Raw genomic sequence first — 24,555 nt, forward strand, 5'->3', positions numbered from 1 at the left:
TATACAATAAATACAAAATTTTATGTTTTTTAATGTGTAATCTGTTAATATATTCATATATTGTTATTACACTATGAATCACAATAAATGCAATATATACAATAAAATTTTATATAATGTATAATCTGTTGATATATTGATATATTATGTTTATTACACATCGTATATATATATATATATATATATATATTGCATTATTGCGCCATTATGATATCGTATTATATACGATACACGATAATCCAGGATAAGCATTGAATATTGAAAATGAAACTATGCCAAGATTTTTGACCGGGAGTGTAAGATTATGGTATAAAATCGAATATCAATACTTGAGAGTAGGTTATACTAGGCGATTGAATAGAAATTTAATCCATTTAATAAATAGTTAATGAAAGGATTTTCATCGTTTCGTTGTAAGTATCAATTCCTTACCATTTTCAATTTAACATCAAGAGACAAATTAGACAAGTTGACAGAATAAGGAATGAATGATGATTAGGTCAAACGTTGTATATATCTTTCTTAGTACGTTACCAAAACGTTACACGTTTTCGAAAAGTACGAAAAAAGATGTGTCTCCAGATGTGTCTCATCGCCTTTATCTATTTAATGATCCACGTTGACCGATCGACCGCGAGAAGGACACGGTCGTTCGCGTTTTCGTCGGCACAACGGGGATAATCGTCTGGTTAGCGGGAATTTCCGGCGGCGAAATCATCGCAAGGCGACGATGCAAGGAGTTGGTAGCTCGACGTCGGTCGAACAACTTCAATTTTCCAGGTTACACAGTCGGACTGCCGCTCGTTACCGCGGAAGCTGTTTCGAAACTGAAAGCACCGTCGACGAACATCGCGTCTAGCTTACCGGTGTTAATTGTACCGTCGCGATACAAGCGGCGGAATCAATGGAAACGGGAGGGGGAGGTCAAGCGCGGCAAGGAGGTCTACGTAACCCGTAGAAAGCGAGCTCGAGTGCACGAGTGTTCATCGGCCCAAGTTTTACAGGGGACGAACAAGAAACTACGGGATCCTATTACGAGAGCAATTGACTTCACCGGTTTTGTTGCTCCTCGTTTTCCCTCTGGTGTCCCGGTTTTTCTGCTCCCGGTGCACGCGTCTTTATTACCAACGTGGTCCATTAAACTCGCCAAAGGTGGCCAGAAAGCCGAGGATAAGCCCTCTCGGGACGATCGGTTCGGAAACCGCCCGGCTCCTCTTATTGGATTTCCCGCGATCCAAGTGGCGTCAGCTGGCGCTTGTTTACATTTTTCAGCGCGCCCCCTTATTTTATCTGCATCAGCCTCTCTCTCCCCCCCCCCCCCCTCTGTATCTCTGACCGTTTCGAGCACGCTAGAGCAGAAGATATGACTTTTTACGGTTGGAAAGGTGGAGACACAACGACAGATGGTGCTCAACAAGTCGAGCCACGATGCACCCTCTCACCCTCTCTTCGTTGTGTTCACCAACTTGGTTCTCCATCTTCACCCTTGTCGCAATGTCCTCGCCAGTTCCAGATAGTACGTAGATACCCGCTGGAATTTGTTACGTTTATATTCACGCAATTTCTCGGATGAATTGTTTAATTAGAGCCGTCTCTACATACGGCGGCGGCTGTTGCATCCTCCCCCGGCCCCCGGGAAACGAGAGGGTAATTCTTTTTTTTTTTTTCTTCCTTCGACGCGCGGCATTATTCATTAAGCTCCCTTTAAGGAGAGGCGTCTCCGGCCGCCTGCTAATTTACACACGGCTGTCTTAGAAATTTAATTAAACGAACGCCCCCGTGGCTGGCTTTATTCGCCGCGTGCCACCGACTTGAGGGGGAGGGGGAGGGGGGAGCGGGAGGATCGTCTTTGAGCGGCTTTTTCATTGCGAACGGACCCACCACCCCCATTCCCTCGCGGTCGAACTTTTGTCCGGCATCAAGTCCGTCGCTTTGGCGGTGTTACACCAACGAAGAACTGTCCGGTTTGTACCGAGAGTACCGAGAAGAATGCCACGAAGCCACCCTCTCTCGCTCGCTCGCTCGCTCGCTCCTTTGGGAGATGGTTTTCCTTTGGCGGACACATTTGCATCCAACTTTGTTACACTCGGTCGAACGACAAAGACATACACGAAGACAAGCAGCCGGCAGATGGCCGAAACTTTGCCGGATAGGACAATGCCGTAGGAAGAAGGGACACGAGTAGAGCGAGTCGTTGCTTCGGCGGGTGGTGGAGAAGAGGGGGAGAATGGTTTAATCGGCCACCTTCTCTGCCACCGCCCGTTTCTCGAGTGTTCCCCCATCACCATCCCCTTTTCAACCAACCCCACGTATCACCCTTTGCTCTGGTTATCCGTCGGCTGACGAACAATGCCCCGGTCTCTAGCTCGATGGAAACTGAACCATCTCGCGTCTTTCTCTCTCGCTCTTTCCCCTTTCCGTTTCTGTCGCGCCGCGGCTCGAACCCCCCACTTTCTCCCGTTTCTCCTTTTCTCTTTCGCTTCTCCACACATCCCCCCCCCCCCCCCCCGCAGCACACACATACACACGCGCACGCAGGTACGTACAGCGTGTCCCAGTTTAGGGAGGCCGCTTGGATATTCCCTTTGTTTTATCTTCATTACGTTCCAACGTCGCGAGAGATGTTTCTGGCACGGTTTAACCATCCTTCTGTCAATTGCACGCGTTTTTTCTGACACTGTTTTCTGACCGGAGTTGGCTGGTATTTTTGGAGTGTCGAATGTATTTTCGACATTTTTTTGAGACAGTGAGAGAGGTTACCACTGCCGCCAGAATTGCGAGTGCTGTTCGTTTTTCGGGTCTCCTGATGGTTAAGTGCACCTTTTCCAAGACGTTTGCAAACATCTACAGTCGTGAATATTAGGACAAAACTGCAGAAAATCACGAAATCGGAGGGAAATTGGGATTTATATGAATTTCATCGATAAAAATTTTTGCGAATTTAAGTATTTATCTTTCCATTATACACCAGAGAATATACAATATAAACTTTAGAAAATGTCTTAGAAAATGTAAATCGTAAAGTTCACACATCATCCCAACATTGTCTTAATTTTTGCTACGAGAGAAAGAAATGTATTTCCCACGTGAAAATGAAAGAGAAAAGGAAAATTCTTTCGAAAACGATTTCGAGTCACGCACGTCGAGAACTTTTTGTCCCAAATTGCAAGATTTTCTCAGTTTTGAAATCAAGTATATTTATACTTATATGCTTATACTTGAGTATGTTTAAATGATAAGTTTATTACCTCTTCGTAATTTCTATCCAGTGATATCACACCGACGAGTTCAAAAGGAATAGAAAGCGACGAATTATTGTATACGGTTCGGTCACTCGTTATGGTCCGCGAACCAGTTGCCCAGCGCGATGGGCCAGTTTGTCAACTGGCAAGTTTTCTGTGTTCGTCGCTACGCGTTTACTTGCGAAGGTGTCAGTAAATAGGTTTGCTGCGAATATTTAATTTTTTGAAAACACACGCGAATGACTTATAATATTACCTGTTCAACTAAACAATTGTAATCTGCGCTTCGCGCAACACTTTGAGAAACGAATTTATTTTACAAGCGCGTGGTGTCGTTGCACTGCAGATTTTTGTGCATTTGTTGGAAATTTTGAACCGATGAAATTGAGCGTAGTATGAAGAAAAGGTATCCAGAGCGCAGTGCTTTTTATAATGTTTGACAGATGAAACAATTATCTATCCAACTTTTGTTTCTTCTTTTAAAAATGTGCGTTTACATAAAAATCCGCAGTCTGATTGTAATTAATATTGAACATCAGTTAGCGTTGATTGATCGATTACGCATGCTAGTTTCAAATAGAGTAGCTCGTGTAAGAAAAGATTATAAAAGTTTCGTGGTTATATTCTGAAACCATTATTTTTATATTTAAAAATTAAAATTTAGTATAATATATATATATATAAAATTATCAAAAAAAAATTTTTTTAAATTTTAAATAAATAGGATATAATGATTAAATTGGTAATATTATTATATAAAATATATTTTATACTAAAAAAAATATATATATATATAAATATAAGGAATTAAGCAAAATAAATATATTCACCTGTTTATCAAAAACATGTCTTATTGAAAATAATTTTAAGTCAATCTGCCCAGTGAATAAATTAAATGGCTGCAGTATAACTGACTGTACAAAGGTAGCATAATAAATTGATTTTTAAATGAAATCTAGACTGAAAAATTAATGAAACATATAATGTCTCATATTTATTTTAGGAATTTAAAATTTTAATGAAAATGTTAAAACTTTTTTATGGGACGATTTGAAGACTTTTTGAAGATATAGGTTAGGTTTCTGTCCCTCATTTCGATATCAAATTCACACAATGCTATAGAAAACGAAGATGCAAATGGTCCCCTCCGACTGGGACAGCCTGTACACACCGGAACACGAACGACCAGATTGGAAAGTGTGTGCGTTCGAACGCAAAGCCCACAGTTTCCCCTTTGGAGCACCACTTTCCCGGCGGAGTTTTCGAAGGGACCAGCTGTTGTAAAGCCACGGACGGGGAACGAGCGTGGAAAGAGAGGGCTCGCGTGTTGCCTTATAGAATTTTCGACTGGCGATTACCAGAATCGCTTTAGAGCATTTTACACTACTCGCGGAGGGATAGTGGCCGCGCTATTGCGTCCCCGTTGTAACCGGGAAACTTTTTCCACCGAACAAATGCGACTCGCCCGTGGCTTCTCGCAATTTTCCCCAACCCCTTCTCTCCTCTTCGCCCGCTCTCCTTCTTTCTTTCTTTCTTTCTCCCTTTCTTTCCCTTCGTTCTGTCGTTTCACGCCGGGACAACCGATTACGAAACGAGATTACATGGCGATCGTACGCCAATCCGACAGTACACACTGTCGCGCAATATCGTCGGGGGATAGTGCCAAGCGGGGAAATAAATTCTCGCCGTCGTTCAATTAATTAAATCTCGCCCCTGGAAATTAATTAACCTTTTGGCCGGTAATGAAGTCGCCACTGCCCCGGCAACAGGATTATGTATATACTCGCCCATTGATAATCGGATTAATTTCCCAAGGCATTGTCCGCCGTGGATTTTAGCCCTTTCTGGCGAATTTTTACATTTCCCGCCCGTCCGAGGGAGCGTGCCACAAACTGAAAACAAAAACAACGGATCCAGTTAATGAATAGATCGTATTTTTTGTGATACGAATGCTTTTTAATAAATTATCAATTAACTTGAACTTATAGGTGTATGAACTCATATTGTAGAAATAAACTTTTCCAAATACAATCAATTCTTTTATCGAATGTAAATGAATTAGATGATGTAAAATTAAGATTAATTCTACTTCAACGTATATAGTGTATTAAGTATTCATTTCAACATGCTCAAATGAATTGACGCGGGATGGAATATAAAATATGTACGAGATGAAGTGAAATGGGGGCTGTTTTGAAATTTTTCCGTGCAAAAGTAGAGAAAACGTCTATGTTTTTGGAGGGGGAGAATTTATTTCTCCATAGTTTCTTCAATCGTATTCGTATAATGCGACGTATCCAAGCTTGCAAAACAGCCGTTTGTTTCAACGATCACTCCGATCATGCATTTCTTATCTCTCTATTCGTATTAGAGAGCAAAAAGTAACCAGAGGGTGCCAAATCTGGCGACTAGAATGGACAATTTCGTAGCGCAAGTCTATTAATCTTGCAACAATCCTGCGCAAGGGAAAAGATTATTTACGTAATTGTTACGTAAAATATTGCACATTTTGGACATTTTATGCATTTTTCAATATTGAATGCATTCTGCATCTTCAAGTTTCTCAGAAATATACAAAAATCCGCAGTCGAATCATCATGTCACAGATATGATACCACTAGAATTACAGACGAACTAAAGTATAAAATCTGTAGCAAAGGAATTAAAGTACATGGATGAAACGGGGGGATGAAGTTTGCGAGACAATGTAGAGCACAAGCTTCTATTTATATATTTTATTCAGAGTCACTCAAGTCTCTGAAAACAGACTGCCATAAATATACAAGATATTTCTGTGGAAAATTCTATAAATTAGTCATTTCGACCACTTTGATAACTTTCGCGTTAAATAAATCGGCAACTGTGAATATAGTAGTACGAGCAAGGTGATAATTAATTAATTAATGCAGAGAACGATGAAATTTTCAATTCCTCGTCAGCAAAAAAGTCGCTGTTTGTCGCGGGTCGGTGGATTCTTATACAGGGTGTCCGTAAAGTCTCTTTGCAATTTGAAAAATTTATTACAAAGGCAAGTGAAAAGGCAGACGAGTGGAAATTATTACAAAATAAGACGTATATATTTAAGTTTTTTTTTCTTTATTTAATATACCTCTATATCGACACAATTAATTGCACGATGCGCATCAAAACGGTACTCGATTTCTTACACGATCGACGTTTCCCTCAGATTCTTTGGCCGTCCACTTCTCCCTTTATCGAACACTGTCATCATTCACGAATTGATGGACGTGATGGTGAATATCTTCCACACTTAGTTTCTGAAGTTTGACCGAATCTGCAGATCCGATTTGGTTTCAATAAACCACGAATACACACTGTGCCTTCTCTCGAGGAGTAGCCATTTTTGTAAGGGGGTTCGTTCAATAGTATCGTATTTATCAACAGGGTACCTGAAATGCAATGTCACAAAAACCTTGATAACCACTGAGAGTACATAGAACAAACCTGACGGAGATTCTCTCGTCGGTTGTCTTTGTGATAAATTTTTGACACTGCAAAGAGACTTTATGGACACCCTGTACTTTCATCAAGCTCGTTTCCGAAACGCGTCGTTCTCGTAGGAATTCCACGGCGGACAGAAAGATTCGCCGAGAGGAGGAAGATTCGTCTCGCGTCAAACGACAATTTTATCTCGAACGTGTAACGAGACGCTCGGTCTTCCTTGCCTGCTCACAGAATGTATTTCCCGCTTTCGAGAACCGCGGTGAATTAAAAGAGTCTCGCGAAGAGTTTCATCGATCTCTGGCTTCATTCGATCTCTCGGCGTTGCTTAATAGCCACAGAAGGGAATAAAGAGACGGACCGATACGAATGGCACGTAGTGGAAATATTTAATTTATCGTTATGTGTGCCGTGGCGCGTACAAAGGTGGCATGGAAATCGATAAGCGCCGGCCCTTTTTTGTCGCGTGGAATTCGAGGAAAAAAAAGAGAGAGAGAGAGAGAGAGAGAGAGAAAGACGCAGTCAGAGGCGAAAAATAGGTCTCCGTAAATAACTGCTCTTTGATTCGCACTTTATTGTTCGCGTCCCACTTCTTACCATTGTTCTTTGCCGGCCTTCTCCGCTCTGTGTTCGGTGTACACGCGAGACGAAGAAGCACGCGCGCGCGCGAAGCGGCGAACGAACGTGTCATGCCACTCTGATCTTCTCAATAATTCCGGCGAATTAATTACGAAACGACCGACGAAAGTGTTTATAATGCAGCGGCGATAGCTGTAATCCGACAAACGATCGCTGTCAACGTCCAGATTTCACCGTACCGCTGCTAGAACGAGTCTCGATCCGATTCGGCTTGGCGCCGCGCCAATAAATCATTACCAATTACCCTTTAATTAACTGCGGATATTATCGGTGTTAATTCCGGCCGTTCCTAAACAAACGCGTTATTCCGTCCGCCGTTCCGCGCGCGGTTGTTTCTCGGATTCTCATCGGTTCGCGGATATTATCGACCATCCGCGACTGTCGAATTTGCGACTAGATGGAATTCTGGTGGTGAAAGTCAGTCGTTGAAGAAGGGTGAAGAGGAATGAACAATAGAGGGAGTTGCAAGTCTGACGAACAGTGGTCGAATTGAACGATCTATCGTGGATAAACTTGTCGAGCGAACGTTTGTCGGCGATTTCTTTTTTCTTTTTTTATTCTGATACTATTACGTTCTATGCAGTTCTACTTTGATTTGCGTCATACTCTCGGTTGATCAAATTCAACATTTTGTGATAGAAATGATAAGAAAATGATGAATAACGTGTGGTTCGAAGGTTCATTTTTGCAAGTAAAGGATTCGCGATGGTGAATGTTTTGGATTCTCCGAGCACAACGCAGCTCAATGTTCCCTGTACAAGAATTATTAGCTCAGGTGATATTTTCATTTTAATTTTTCATGTAACGCAGCATACGAAAGACGATGAAACGAGCGCTGTGCGTGTTTATCGTGAGCGATACGTCGTGTCATGCATAGTTAAAGTTAAAATATCTCCGAAATTAACAAATTTCAATATGCACGAGGTGATAGCACTCTTTCACAAAGAATGTGAATTTCGCGTATGTATTTTGAAATATACACGATTTCATTTGAAAGGTCAAAGTTGACCACTTTGAACGCCCGTCCACAAAAATATTAACGACTGACGAGAACTGTCGCTGCAACGATAATAACGTAAATCAACACGGTCAGTTGAGATATCTTGTAAAGTGAAATACTTGTTTGCTGGTAGTACTTTTTACTTTGTAGCAATAAATTAATTTCAACCATGAATAATTTCTAATCGTTCTCGCGAAACATCTTCGACGAAGTTTTATACTTCTCACAAAATTAGCCACTGTACGACTATAACGTATGGTATAGTGTGTCGCGACCAAAATTATCTGTCTTTTCTCAGAAAACTTCCCTCAGTAAAGACAGTTCAGTTGAGCTATGAGAAGTTTTATTCTCTTGTAAAACTTTTTCTTGTCGAACCTCTCAATACTATAATTTATACTTAATTTTAAATTTTAACAAATAGATTTTTTAAGTATACTTAATTTTAAATTTTAACAAGTACTTAATTTTAAATTTTAACAAATACTCAATTTAAATATGCTTAATTTTAAATTTTAATAAATACTCAATTTAAATATACTTAATTTTAAATTTTAACAAATATTCAATTTAAATATACTTAATTTTAAATTTTAACAAATATTCAATTTAAATATACTTAATTTTAAAATTTTAACAAATACTCAATTTAAGTATACTTAATTTTAAATTTTAACAAATATTCAACTTAAATATACTTAATTTTAAAATTTTAACAAATACTCAATTTAAATATGCTTAATTTTAAAATTTTAATAAATACTCAATTTAAATATACTTAATTTCAAATTTTAACAAATATTCAATTTAAATATACTTAATTTTAAATTTTAACAAATATTCAATTTATATATACTTAATTTAAAAATTTTAACAAATACTCAATTTAAGTATACTTTATTTTAAATTTTAACAAATATTCAACTTAAATATACTTAATTTTAAAATTTCAACAAATACTCAATTTAAATATGCTTAATTTTAAATTTTAATAATTACTCAATTTAAATATACTTAATTTTAAATTTTAACAAATATTCAATTTAAATATACTTAATTTTAAAATTTTAACAAATACTCAATTTAAGTATACTTAATTTTAAATTTTAACAAATATTCAACCCAAATATACTTAATTTTAAAATTTTAACAAATACTCAATTTAAATATACTTAATTTCAAATTTTAACAAACATTCAATTTAAATATACTTAATTTCAAATTTTAACAAACATTCAATTTAAATATACTTAATTTTAAATTTCAACAGGTAATAAATATACTTGAATTTAAATTTTAATAAATACCTAATTTTCTTTTTATAACAAATCGCGAACCGTGGATAGAGTAGCCTCCGATCGCTACATTTAGTGAAACTGAAATCGCACTCACTTTCCATCGTTATAACTCCAGAAACACCGTTACAGTGACCACTGTTTCAGTAATGACTTTCTGATCACTATTTTCTTCTTTTTCGGAATAATCGTCTACCACCGTGACAAGTCGCGAGCGCGTCCGCTGCCATATGTCGCGAGAAAAAAGCAGCTTGCAAATTGGAAACGCGAGGTTGAGAATAGGAAGCCGGAGTCGCGCGCGATTTCCAACGAGTTGGGAATCGGAATCGTTTGTTCGCTTTTTTCGTGACGGTGGTTGTGATCGTCATCGCCGTCGTCGGTGAACCGAGGTCGTCGAGTCACGATCGACGTTCCCCCCCTTCTTCCCGCGGCCGAGAAGAATGGCTGGCAGGCGTTTGTTCGTCGAACACGATGCAGAGGAAGGAGGGAAAAGAGAGGCAACGACCCCGCGAACGAGCGGCGATGAGTGTGCGGAAAATCGCGATGAAATATCGGCCCGCACGGCAACAACGGAGAGGTCCTTTGTGCCAGGATCCAAATATAACGGCGACGAGGACGAAGGAAGCACGAGAAGGGCTTTTAATCGCCTCTTGCTACGATCATGTTCCCCCCTAATCCTTGAATAGCTTTGCCTAGTTAATATAGTTGGCCGAGTTTTCGTTTTGGTATTTCTGGATAGATAGTAAGATCCGTTTCTGAATTTGCACGTGTTGCGCGCGAGTAAATCTTTTCGATTGAACGAAGGACAGGGAACGCGAAGCAGAAGGAAATTGAGAAATGTCTTGCGTTTGGTACGAAAGTTACAGTTGTTCATTACGTAGACAGTGTTTTCGGCGAGTTCTCGTAAAGTATGCTGAAATAAAGCGGTCCTTTGAAGAGTCACGTGAATTGAAGATATTTTTGGAGAAGATAATGGAATCTTGGAATGACCATGGAAAACAGAAACAATCTTCTGTACGAATTATGTAATATAATTATAGTTATATATAATAGTGAAATAAATTTATATAATGTGTAATATAATATAATGTAAATATATCATAATTATAATTATGTTATATAATAATTCTGTTATATAATAATTCTATTATATAATAATTATGTTACATAATAATTCTGATTTTATGTAATTATATATTTTGGAAATTGGGCAGAGTATAGTTTGATATCTATTCTGGTGAAATTTACATTATTTCCTCGAAATTTTGTTTGACAAGCATCACAAAATTTTGTGAATTCCATACAATTTCCTTGGGAAAACGCAGAGATGTAGATTTCATATAGTAAATATTCTAAATATTAATATAATATATAGTAAATATTCTAAATATTAATATAATGATAAATATATAGTAAATATAATATTATAAATATATAGTAAATTAATTTTATAAATATCATTAATATAATGATATATATATATAAATATATAGTAAATATTCTAAATATTAATATAATGACATAACAGTTAACATATAAATGTTAACAATAATCAAAAAATCACGCTCAGCTGTAACGTTTATTAATTGTATCAATTTATTTATTTCTTAAATTTGTACAAAAGTTTCAAAAAAAAGGTTGATGACGTTTCGAGTTTACGAAACAAAATGGTAATCCAACGAATCATCAGCCAGTCTCACATTTTGCTAACAACAATTTACAAACCATACCGCGACGATAGAGGAAACATTCGATCTTTTTCCGTACTCGCGTGATTCCGTTCAGAAGTTGCGGCCTCCAACTTGCGCCTCCACTTCGAGTTTGATAGTTGAAGTTTACGTTCCATTTGTACCAAATTGATAAACGGAAATGAATTCTCCTTTCGCGAAAATTAGACGCATTACAGCGAGGTAATTATACGAAACTTCAAATCGCGATGCAATTATTTATTCAAGGGCTAGACGGGAGATGATATACCATTTATTGTTTTCAATAAATCCGCCGCCGCGCTGTTGCGCCAACGACAGGTTAATCGACAGATGAATCCCACGTTTACGCGCGTTCTACGAAAATTCACGTACGTTTAAGAAAAAAAAAAAAAAAAAAAAAACACGCGAAACGAGATAATAGCGTGCTAAAAAAAAAAAAAAATCGCACGACTGGAAAACGACCGGAAATCGTCTGGCCGAGTCGGGGTAAATATCGACGGGCATAACGCGTTTTTCGCGTCGGGGTGTCAAGTCACGGGCCGACGCGATTTCGTAAACGTCAAAAACCTCGACTCGAACGCGTCCGCGCGAACGGCACGTACTTTCGAAACAGCCATCGATTTCGCTGATGGCGTGAGACAGAGAGAGAGAGAGAGAGAGAGAGAGAGCGTGCTATAAATCGAGTTTCGTTGTCAATTTGAGCGTTGGAACATTCGGTGGCCGAACGTTGTGCGGCCTCTTCGAGGTCGTCGTCGGCTGGATCGTCTCGGTTCGCGGGCTAAGCGGCCGGCTCTTGCGGTTCACGTTAGGGCGAGGGGAACGAGGAACGCGTGCTGCCGTGTCAGCGACAAGGCCCCGCTAGATTTCACAGCGCCGTGTTGAACCTACTCTTGATACCAGTTGTTAACAACATTCAACGTTGTAGTTACAACGGCGAGCGAGCGAGCGAGCGAGCGAGCGAACGAAGCGGGCGGTCCACGCTCGTTCCGACAACAGCGTGCTCGAATAATGGCGTTGAATTTTCCGCGTTCGCACAGCCCGCGGCACGGATATCGGAAAAATCTCGGCAACGCGGTAACGCGGCAGTTTCGATAGCGAACGAGAACGAGCCGGCGGCGAGGGGCCGCTCCATTCGCCCCCTCCTCGACGTTTGCAACGTCGAAAATGCGCGTGTCGATCGATAATCGCTATCGTTGATACCGGTTACCGAGCGGACTCTTCTTTTTTTTTTTCTCTCTCTCTTTTTTTTCCTTTTTTTTTTTTTTTTTCACCGGCGCCGGGCACCAATTCGCCGATTAAAACGCTGTCCGCGGATATCTATATAATAGCGTCAACGATCGCGGCGTTTCGACGTAGCGAGGGTTGGAGGAGGCGGTTCGATCACGCGACACGCGAGAGAATCCGAATCGTTTGCTTGAAGACGAATGTTCTCCGACGTTCTCAACAATGGCCGAGCTTTATAGAATTTTATTCAGAAATCGCGGCGCATATCTCCCATTGTACCGGCCGGTGGAATTCGCGCCGTCAAAAATTTGTGTTTTTCACGCCCGCGTGTCCCTCTGTTTCTGTTTCGTTCTCTCTGTTTTTTCTTTTTTTCTTCCTTTTTCTTCGTTTTTTTTTTTTTTTTTTTTTTTTTTTTTTNTTTTTTTTGCCACGGCGACACGCGACGTCCGGCTGCCGTTTGGTTATCGTGTAAACAGCGATGGAAGCAGGTTCAATATGAACTCGCGAGATCAAGTAGAGAAACGTGATATGAAAAATTCGCTTTGCAGGTGATTCGATTGCGTGTTCAAGTCTATACAATTAAGATTGTATTTAGTGGTTTTGGGATCTTGGAATGACTTGTTCGGTCACTGAACGTTTAAACTGTAATTCTCTTTAGAATCTAGAAGTTTGTTTTTCTTTTTTTCTTTTTACAGAAATTAACGTTGCACTCTTCAACAGCGTGATTGTCTTTCCAGCAGTGTTATCATTAGGGATTTAATTATTCTGAATTTTGTTCACTGTCAGAACGATCTTTTCTTCGATCAGAATTATTATTCATTCGTTGGTATATTTATCATTTTTTACCCAATGAAATTGGAACACCCAATAAAATTAGAAATTTATTATTCGCACGGAATTTTTTACGGAACGTCTGAACAATTACAGATTAATTAATGTATCATATACTGCAAAAATATACTGTGGGATACAAATTACAAGTGTTAAGTAATGAGATGTATCTTGGGACTTTTTGTGAAGCAAAAAATAAGGGGAATGTTGAGTGAGGAAAATATATGTATCAGATCATAAATAAGAAAGTGAAATCTGCGAATTTCCACTGGAATTACTATATAAATTTCAATGTGAAAAGAGTGTGTTCGTAATTTATTCACTGGATAGGACTCCAGTTGTTTATTCACTGGATAAGATTTACTTCAATTCACTTTGTTTTCTTCAGTCGAGGAAAACAACTCGAGAATTTAAAAATTATTTATTATGTACATATATATTATGATTTATGATTTATATAATAATAATATTTATATTATATTATTAGCTATAGTATAGCTAATACTATATATATAGTATTTATATTATATTATAGTATTTATATTTATATTATATTATTATATTATTATATTATATTATAGTATTTATATTATTAGCTATAGTATGGCTAATACTATAATATATAGTATTTATATTATTAGCTATAGTATGCCTAATACTATAATATATAGTATTTATATTATATTGTAATAATATTTATATTACAGTATTTATATTATTAGCTATAGTATAGCTAATACTATATATATAGTAGTTATATTATATTATATTATATTATATTATATTATATTATAGTATTTATATTATATTTATATTATATTATAATATTTATATTATTAGCTATAGTATAGCTAATACTATATATATAGTATTTATATTATATTATAGTATTTATATTATTAGCTACAGTATGGCTAATACTATAATACATAGTATTTATATAGTATCATATAAATATTATTATATTAGACTATATAATACATTATATAATATATTCTATAGTCTAATTATATATTATATATTACAGCCAATAATAATTATTAGCTATAATATAATACAGCTACACATTATTCAATATAAGATTCAAATTCAATTATACAAATATAAAATATACATTGCAAATATGATATTTATATTTCACATAATATTAATATTATAATTGTGTCATAATTACATATACATATAAATGAATCATAAATACAACATTTGCAACGTGTATTTTATATTTGTAGTTATATATTATAATTACGCGTAACATTATACATTTTATAATTATATATTATTGAGCGTACGAACATTTGATATCCCGTCACAGCATGCAAACCGGTCTACGATGTTTCGATAAACACGCGACTCGTTGATCATCGAAAATTGTTTCTAATGGAACGACGTATTTCCCTGTACACGTAAATTTCGTTCGCGCGCTTGTAACGCGCGTTAATTTCCAGCCCGACGAGAAAGTTATTTCTACTCGGAAGCAATTCGATTTTCATTTCGAGCGTGTGTTTCGCGAGCGCGAAATTTCGAAGGTAAAAGTTGCGCAGCCTCGTATCGACACAATCGCCATCCCGATATTCCGATTTCCCGTACGCGATCGTTCGCGCTTTCGCGAAGTTTCCCGTAATAAGAAGTAACAGGTAGGATTACCATGGCATTACTATGGCTGATCGAAATCGTTAAATCCATCCATCTACCTCCTCTTTTTTTTTTTCTCTCCATTATTCTCTCCCTCTCCTCGATCATCCGAAGCGCATGCCCGATTCACTCGCATCAGAATTCATTTCGTTGGGGCGCTCGAATCGAATCGAATCGAATCGAATCGAATCGAATCGCTCAATTTCCAATGTGGCTGCAAATAATCGAGAAATCGTGTCAGGTTGTGTTAGGCTGTCCAGCGATTTCGGCCGTCTGTCTCGCGAAGTTTGTCAAATTCATATCGCGAATCAGTATTACGTTTACCGCGCAACGTTTCAGTTTGCAATCAGTCCCTTTCTCTTTCTTTCGATTAATTTGAACAAGTGGAAGTTCGTTCTTTGAATCCTCGTCCGTTTCTGTTTCTCGAATTCTAATTTTCGACGTGGTTTGATGGTTTCGGATTGAGAAATGAAACGTGACGATAAGTTATTACACTTTGCGACAAAACTGCTTTAATCAGTAGAAAATAGATCTTTCCATTCAATTGCGTAATGATCCCTTGGATTGCAATTTCATACCATCGTGTCATACGTGTTTTGTGCACGTTTTCAAAGAAAAGTATGTCAGATTGATACGTTGATGAGGGACGTTGGTGTTGCAAAAGAAAATTCTAAATATTCTCTATAAGTATGCATAACAAGATTCTATAATTATAATAATAATAGTGTATTATTATTAATTACTATTATTAAATATCAGATCAAAGAATTTTATGAAATTTGAACAAAAACACGTCTTTAATATTATGGCAATTTTTTATTCGATTCTTGTACGTACATCAACGATCGTATCGACATTTCTGTCATTTTCCATTGCAAAATAAATTTGCACAAGACATCACGTTGAATTTGTTGAAGAAATAAGTCCAAAAGTAAGGATAAAGTTTCCTTATTTTTCAAGAGAAACTTCTCACGTTTGAATTTAGCTGATCACAATGTACAAGAGACAACTAAAAATAAGTAAAACACACAGATGATAAAATTCTCGGTTATCTGGTCTTATCTTTGTGAGATCACAACTATCCGTTCTTTGTCGCTTTTCACTTCTGAAATCGTCTCTATCAAGAGTTACTCGTCAACAATCGGTTAATCGCACCAATTTGCCAAACGGCCGTCGTGGTCCTTAACGACTTCATCTGCACGCTCGATCGCTCGAACTCGCGCGACTTATCTCGATATTATCGCTGGTGACTGGAAACTTGCACTTGGCTCGCGGACCATAACGAGTGACCGAACCGTAGACAACAATTCGTCGCTTTCTTTTACTTTTGAACTCGTATGTATTACTGGATAGAAATTATTAAGAGGCATCTGTTCTGCCTACATTTAAATATACTTAGAACTGAGAAATTTGTAATTGTTGCAATTTTGGGACAAAAACGTTCTCGACCTGCGTTCTTTCACTATTTTTTTAAAAATGAGATCGTCTCTCCTCGCGATCAAACTGTCGGCGGTGGAACAACGATCGAAAACGTCGCTTCTGTTGTAAAGTTTATCGGAGAGATTCCAACCGCCCCAGCGCGGCGCGGTTTTCATACAGCCACTACCATTTTAATAACCAAGCAGACACAAAAGTGTTTTTTTCTTCGTTAAGTTTTTTAATCTAAATCTGCGAGCTCGCGGGTGAGGCTTTTTCTACCCCTAACAGTTTTTAAGCCAGTCCCTGGAGAGACGCGAGACTCTCTCTCTCTCTCTCTCTCTCTTTCATCCTCCTGAACTCGAGTCCTGCCGGCCGATAAAAACCGTCCTGTCCTGTTAAACTTTGCCACCAGCCCTATCGTTCCATCGAATTCTCTGATAAAACAAAACTGGATCGGACGTCTATTTTGCCGGTTACACCATCGCTCGAATCGAAATGATCGAGACGCGCCGCTGCGATTGTTCGATGATCTTCACGAGATTATTTTCCACGACATTATTCCTCGTTGACTGAAGATGTCGTTGAGACACATCGGGATAATGAAATATAATTTTATTCTCCTTTATTTGTTTAATACTTGATATTTTCAGATAACAATTTTAATGCATTCGAAGGCGTAAAAATTCGTACAGAATGCGAAAATAGTAAAATATAAAATATGTATATAGTATAGTGCCTTTGATAACATATAAAACATAAAATATAAAATATGAAACATAAAACATAAAATATAAAATATAAAATATAAAATATAAAATATAAAATATAAAATATAAAATATAAAATATAAAATATGTATAAAGTAAAGTATAGTGCCTTTAATATATAAAACATAAAATATAAAATATAAAATATAAAATATAAAATATAAAATATAAATATAAAATATAAAATATAAAATATAAAATATAAAATATAAAATATAAAATATAAAATATAAAATATAAAATATGTATAAAGTATAGTGCCTTTAATAACATTTGGCACATAAAATAAATAATCTACCAAAGTTTTTACATGTTTTTTATGTTTTCGAAACTGCATAAAATCCCGCAATTTCTAATTGATTCGTATTATTTCTATATAAAATGACACTTGAAATGCGAAAATAATTATTGAAGATAGTAACAATTATTGTTATCGAGGCTCGATGAAATAAAAATATAGTATTTATTAAACATTATGTCGTTACACGTCATGATGTTTAACATTCAAACACTTTTATCTCGAATGTGGCTACGTGTTTAAAGAAGACGTCGATATTATTACATATTATATATTGGTTAGCTACGTTGGTAATCCCATTTATTGGATCTCGACCAACCATTAGTGACTGATGGCAAAATAAAAAATGTCGATCCCCTCCTAATATATATATATATATATATCTGGCCGGTGCGCGCAGATTTGCATATTTATTAGTTACCGCGGTGAAGAATTGATTTTACTATCAATAATTTCAAACAAAATCGAAAGTTTTGCTACGAGTGTTCAGAGTAAACAGTGAATGTTGTCTAATAAGAAGAATATGATTATGGAGTGGCATTCTAACATCTTATAAGCGGCAAATCCAAGTAGAGGATTACAGCGAAGCGATAAAGAGAGAGAGAGAGAGAGTTCAAAATTATGATGTTTGTATGCACAATGAGGTGCACGTTCCATAACTAAGCGTTAGAGTAACGAAGAACGAAATATCGTGGCATGTTCACTTTTCTTCGGTGAATTTCAATCACTCAGATTGTTCACTCGAAGTCTACACTGTGTCTGCTTTACAACTAATTTCCGAATACTGTAGTGCGTACAAATATTTTTTAATTTTATTCTTACCATGTTATGTTACTTTATTATTCAGAGTTGCATTGGATTTTCGTGTTTCTTAAAAACACTGTTCGATACTCCTACTTCACGAAATTGCCAACGATAACGAATAAATATACCGCGGGAGAAAGATTATACTTTCCAATTAGTCCACGACAGGCAAAATTTACATTAGACAAAAGTCAGAAGACGAAAATATATTATCAAGTTATCCGCTTCGACTCAACGTCCCTATGACCGACCTTTATTAGCTTCAGGACCTCAAGAAAAAGGTTAGATCCGCGGCTCTACACGCTCGCATTAGATTACGTTAATTTCATTTTACTCTTCTCACCTCGCCATTATCCTCTCCATATTCGTGCCTTTCCCAGAGAAAGAGAGCGTCACGCTCGTCGATGCGTTGTCAATAATTGTCAAAGACAACTACCGCGGTATCCTCGCGGGACAGGACGATACGTACATGCACAAATAAACGGATCGTGTGACACGTAACAATAGTCGTAGCAGTCGGCTCGTTCTCGATTCGGGGCGAGCGGGTTGCGGTCGAGGCCGCGCATGCCTCGCGATTACTTCGCACGATAATTCGCAACGAGGCTCGTCCGGGAGGATCGCGTGGTCGCCGGTCATCGTATCTCTGCCCTCCTCTCTGCCCCTTCGCCGCGGACACGCTGATGTCCAGCTGCCACCATCGGTCGCCGAGAACAGCGTGCCACACGGAGGGTCCGCGTTAGTCCATTATCTTAATCTGCCAGCGTGCTCGCGCGCGTGGGACAAATAACAGGGTAGGCACACTGGCCGCACACATCCGATCGGTGACCCACTATCGCCCTCACACCGTCTCCGCCACGGATGGATGGGATCGAGTCCGACTCCGCGAATCCACGTCCACGAGTTTTGATATCGATTCGATAGTTCCCGTTTAACAAACGGACACAACCGTGTAAAAGTAGAAAATGTTTTCGTTTCGAGTACGATTGCAATTGTACGGCAAATGTTTCGAAGCGATTTCACAGTTTCGGAATGCGCATTGCATTTGGATATTTTAACCCTTTGCGACTGGGCTAAACGTGGTTTCGCGGACCGTAACGAGTGACCGAAACCCCCGTGTATACGGTAAACCCTCGTCGCTTTCCGTTTTTTTTTGCCTTTCGAACTCGCCGGATGGAAATTATTGAGAAGTAATCAACTTATCGTTTGTTTCGTTTCCTATTTAAATGTACTTAAAACTGAGAAGACGTTTGAATGGAAACTTGTGAAAATGGCAAGTTTTTGGCGAAAATCTCAAAATGCCAGCATTCTTGTAAAATACTGACTTTACAATCGGAATGTAACGTTATTCTTAGGATTAGGTAGCATGTATTAGTTACTCTGTATTTATTTAGTTACTCTGAATTAGGTTGTAGGGATTGCAGTATCTACGGAAGAGTAAAAATCTTTCACAACGTTACGAGAACGCTAAACGAATGATTGTTAGCTGTTTAGAGTTTTAATTGGAGTAAATAGCCACAATTAACCCTTTATCATCGAAACTTGCAATTAGGAGGAGAATGTTCATCAACTAATTGTAGTTATTTGTACAATGGAGATGCACGTCCCTGTTATTCTACGTTTCAACTCTCCGTAACATAGAGAGTTGTTAGATTTTCAATTGGAGTAAATAGTTACAATTAATCGTCTACAACTAGAATTTCGTTCATTTATAGGTGGGGAACGTTATATCAATTAATCGTAGTTATTTACTTATACAATGCAGAAGCATGTTCCTGTTGTTCTACGTTTCAACCCTCTATAATCCATCGCGTAACTGGAAAGTTCATCTATCCACAGTTACATCACCATTACCGAAACACGAGATGAATAATTCACAACGTTTATTAGTTGTCAAATTTTCAATCTGAGTGGATAACTAGAGTTAATCCTTTATAACCAGAATTTACGTTTACTTATGGCGGGCAGGTGTTTTTCTGCACGCGATTCTCAAAGTATTATGAAAATATATTTGAAAGCACGAACGTGTTTTGATCAGATCAATAACTTCTGGCATTTCTATTTTAAAAAATGCAGTTTCAATATTGTTCCCATTTCCGGAGATATTCGTGAAACATCCGAAATTATATAAGATTTATAATATAATTAGAAAGATTCCGAGCTACTTGTGAACTTCACCCAGATCTCGTTCAATTTTATTTGATATCCCTTTCATTCCTGAAAGTGCTCGCGAAACGTTTCAAAATATTCTTAAATTCGAATATATTTGAAAGTACAATTGGGGACACTTTTCGAAAGATTCGAATCCAGTGACTAACAGTTCGAACTTATTTATGAGATACTCGATGTCGTCTCTGGTCTTTGCTACATTCTCTCTCTTCCTCTCTCTCTCTTTCTCTCTGTTTTCTGTGTCCCTCAGTAGCTGTGGGCTGCCTCGCGATGTAGACGCTCGTTTCGTTTATTACACAGCCACCAGGAAAGTAATATTTTTTCCCGACTCGAGAAACACTTTTCTCCACCCCAAACCATCACGCGGGATGGATATACGGCTCGTTATCTAATTGATTACGCGATCGTTGTCGCGATTGAGCACGTGCTGCTCGCGTCTATAATTCGCTCCTGCGAATTACGAGAGAACAGACGCAGGTGGGACTCGCGACACATTATGTTCCAGCTTAATGAACATTATGTTCCAGCTTAATGTTTTAAAGGGGCGTTCTCATTCGAGAAAGTCATTGTATCGACGATTGATACAGATCTGTGTGTGTGTTTGTAGAAACTTTTCCTTCAAATCAGTTGTTGGAACTATTTACATTTATGCTGATTTTATTCCACATACTTGACTTATTTTCGTAGAGTGTCCACTTAGTTAAATTCGTTCGGCATGAAATTAGCTGGATTCAAGTAACGAAATTTCAATGTGTTTTTACACAGTGTGTCTCTTTGCCAGTAGATTCTATGAATATAAGAAAAAAATATAAAATATAAAATAAAAAATGTAAAATGTAAAATATAATATAATGTAATATAACATATATAAAAATAATATATCATATTATATTATTATATTATTATATTATAATAATAATAAATGATATAATATAAAATATAAAATATAATATAATATAATATAACATATATAAAAATAATACATCATATTATATTATAATAATAAATAATGTAATATAAAATATAAAGTAAAAAAATATAAAAGTATAAAATATAACATAAATATAATATAACATATATAAAAATAATATATTATATTATATTATAATAATAAATAATATAATATAAAATATAAAATAAAAAAATATAAAAGTATAAAATATAATATAAATATAATATAACATATATAAAAATAATATATCATATTATATTATAATAATAAACAATATAATATAAAATATAAAATAAAAAAATATAAAAATATAAAATATAATATAAATATAATATAACATATATAAAAATAACATATCATATTATATTATAATAGTAAATAATATAATATAAAATATAAAATATATAATATATAATATGCCGTATAAACATATACATTCAAAGCGTATGCTTCGTGAAGAATCTTGACATCTATCAACAATTGAATTTATCGCATTTCGAATGTCTCTTTCGTTTCATTAAACGCATTTGCAGTCCGTCAACGAGGTTCATCAATCTCTGATCGTAAGATTTGTTCACAAAGTTGCGCCTCAGAAAGGGGACATTCCGTGTTACGCGCCCGATACGATGATATTCACTCGTGTACTTTCAACTCGCGATTGACAAACTCGCGTTGACGAAAACACGCGGCATCCGTGATCCGTCGAAAACTCACAGAACTCATCTCCTTCTCCTCGAGGTTCGTGGGCTCACGAGCACGTGGAACAGAAGAAGGTGGAGCAGAGGTCGTTCCTCGAGGGTGCCGCTACGAACAGAGTAATGGCGTGCACGTGCACCTACATATAATACCCTCGGACCCTTCTTCCTTCTCTCTGTGTATAATCGGTCGGTGCTCATTCCGTGCGCGGAATTGTTTACCTATTGTGTGCTTCGTTTCGGTGACTTTCGTTACCTGCCGCGTGCTCGTGTGTGCCCTGCTTTATGGCGGGTGTGGAGCTAGTGGCAGGCAGGGCTGATTAGGGGCTCTATCACCCTAACGGCGATTGCGTTCTCTTTTTTTTTTTTTTTTCAGCTCGTTTCACCGAGCCGACACCTGTTTAATATTAATCACGGATCGATTTCCACCGCTCGTGTTTAACGTTAATTTGTCCGCGGTTATTTATTAATAGCGTTATAGGGAAGGGGAGGAGAGATCGCCGCGAAGAAGTGTGATAAAAATTTCACGGAAGGAGACAGAGGCTTCGTGGAAAAATGCACGCCTGTTTTTTTCTTCTATGGCAGACGCGGCGATGGCATCAATAGTTCAATATCGATGCGTAAAGTTCGTTTAGTAGCGTTTCGATTGCTGTTTTTGTCGTTCAATCGTATATATTTGTACAGACATTGAGATTATATTCGTTGGCTCAGTGTTCTGGAACTTTGGTATTTGAGTTTCTTAAGAATGTCGAGTGTTTAATTAGATTATAAAGTAAATCCTGTATATTATATATAATATATGTAATAATTAATACATGTAATATATATAATAATTATAATTAAAAATGGTAAAACCTAACCTTAACCGTGAAAGTCGAGTGTTTAATTAGATTATAAAGTAAATCCTGTATAATAATTATAATATATATATAATATATAATAGTATAGAAGTATAATATATAATACTATAATATAATAATAGTTATATAATATATAATAGTATAGTATAATAGTATATATAATAGTATAGAGAACAATTCTGTATATTATATATAATATATAATAGTATAGTATAATAATAGTTATATAATATATAATAGTATAGTATAATAGTATATATAATAGTACAGAGAACAATTCTGTATATTATATATAATATATATAATATATTAAATATAAATAATAGTTATTCCCATCATTTATAGAGAACAATAAAGAATAAATAGTTTTCTATAAAAGAAATATTAAAATAAAACGGCACGTAATGACGATCCATGAATTTAATTTAACGATTCCTTATTTCTCGTTTACGTGTACCTATCAATGACACACTTTCCGATGTAACCGTGATTGAGTATGTATTTCACGTAGTGTCATGGCAGTACTTGTTAAAATACAAAGATTCTCAATTACACGTCGGCACTTCAATTTGATGAATACTGAATGTACCAAAATACACAACATATGCGTCTGCTTTCGGTATTCATTCACTTGAACACTTTAAACTGTGAAATGTTTTCAAAATATTCTCCGTCTACCGAGCCGAGCAGTATAATACATGTTTTTAAATTCACTTTGTAAAAGACTTGCGCGAAACAATTGTAATTATTTGCGTTAGTAAAGCGGTCGTGTAAGAAAAAAAAAAAAAAAAAAATAAAGTCATTATCGATTACACTTTGCCGTTATTTAATAACGACGATGAAAGGAAGTGCCGTGGGAACTGAAATAAACTCTATCTCCTTAAATATCTTTTTAGCACGACGGCTGACAAAGAAACTGAATTCAAACAAAATTTTCTCGTTTCACGTAGGAACAGGGATAACGCCGGAGATAAAATAAATGTCTAAAAAATAGAAAAGAAACTAAATTGGAAACAAAAAATACGCAAGCAAATAAAAAATATACTCGCGCTTTCCCCTTGAAACGGTGATACATTTCTACATCGAATACACCCCTCGTAAAACTTTTCAATGAACATTCCCGTCTACGTGTGTACATCTGTGCAACACGTCGTAATGCAAACATATTTATCACTGCGGTTGACATTCTTTTTCTTTCTTTACATACCAATGGTTACGGTTAATACAGTCGTCAAGTGACTCGCGAAAGATTCAGATGGAATTTAATTGCTCTTCTCCCGTGTATTTATAAGGGGCTGAGAACATCGTTTACGTCGCGTCGGTCGTGTACTTGGTACATACTTGATCCCATCACTAGTTGCGCTAGTAGGTAGATCCCGCGAGCACAAAAGCCACGCGGAAACACCGAGGATTACGCGGAAAAGGATACGGATAATTTGCGCCGGAATTGAATAACACATTATCCGCGCGCAAATGACGATATTTAGCACATTCAGTTGGTTAATTGAAAACTCCGCGAGAATGTCTTTCGTTCGCGAAAGGGGGGCGGAGAGTCTGTGT

At 36.8% G+C, this 24,555-nt stretch overlaps 1 long non-coding RNA gene across 1 annotated transcript in view; it reads left to right on the forward strand.

Annotated features, from left to right (window-relative positions):
* LOC122528473 overlaps positions 1 to 24,555 on the forward strand; it is a 100,866-nt gene that overhangs the window by 74,290 nt on the left and 2,021 nt on the right. The window lies entirely within an intron of this gene.

This window comes from Frieseomelitta varia, unplaced genomic scaffold (genome assembly GCF_011392965.1).
Source record: "Frieseomelitta varia isolate USP_RPSP 00005682 unplaced genomic scaffold, Fvar_1.2 scaffold_251, whole genome shotgun sequence".
NCBI classification, from domain to species: domain Eukaryota; kingdom Metazoa; phylum Arthropoda; class Insecta; order Hymenoptera; family Apidae; genus Frieseomelitta; species Frieseomelitta varia.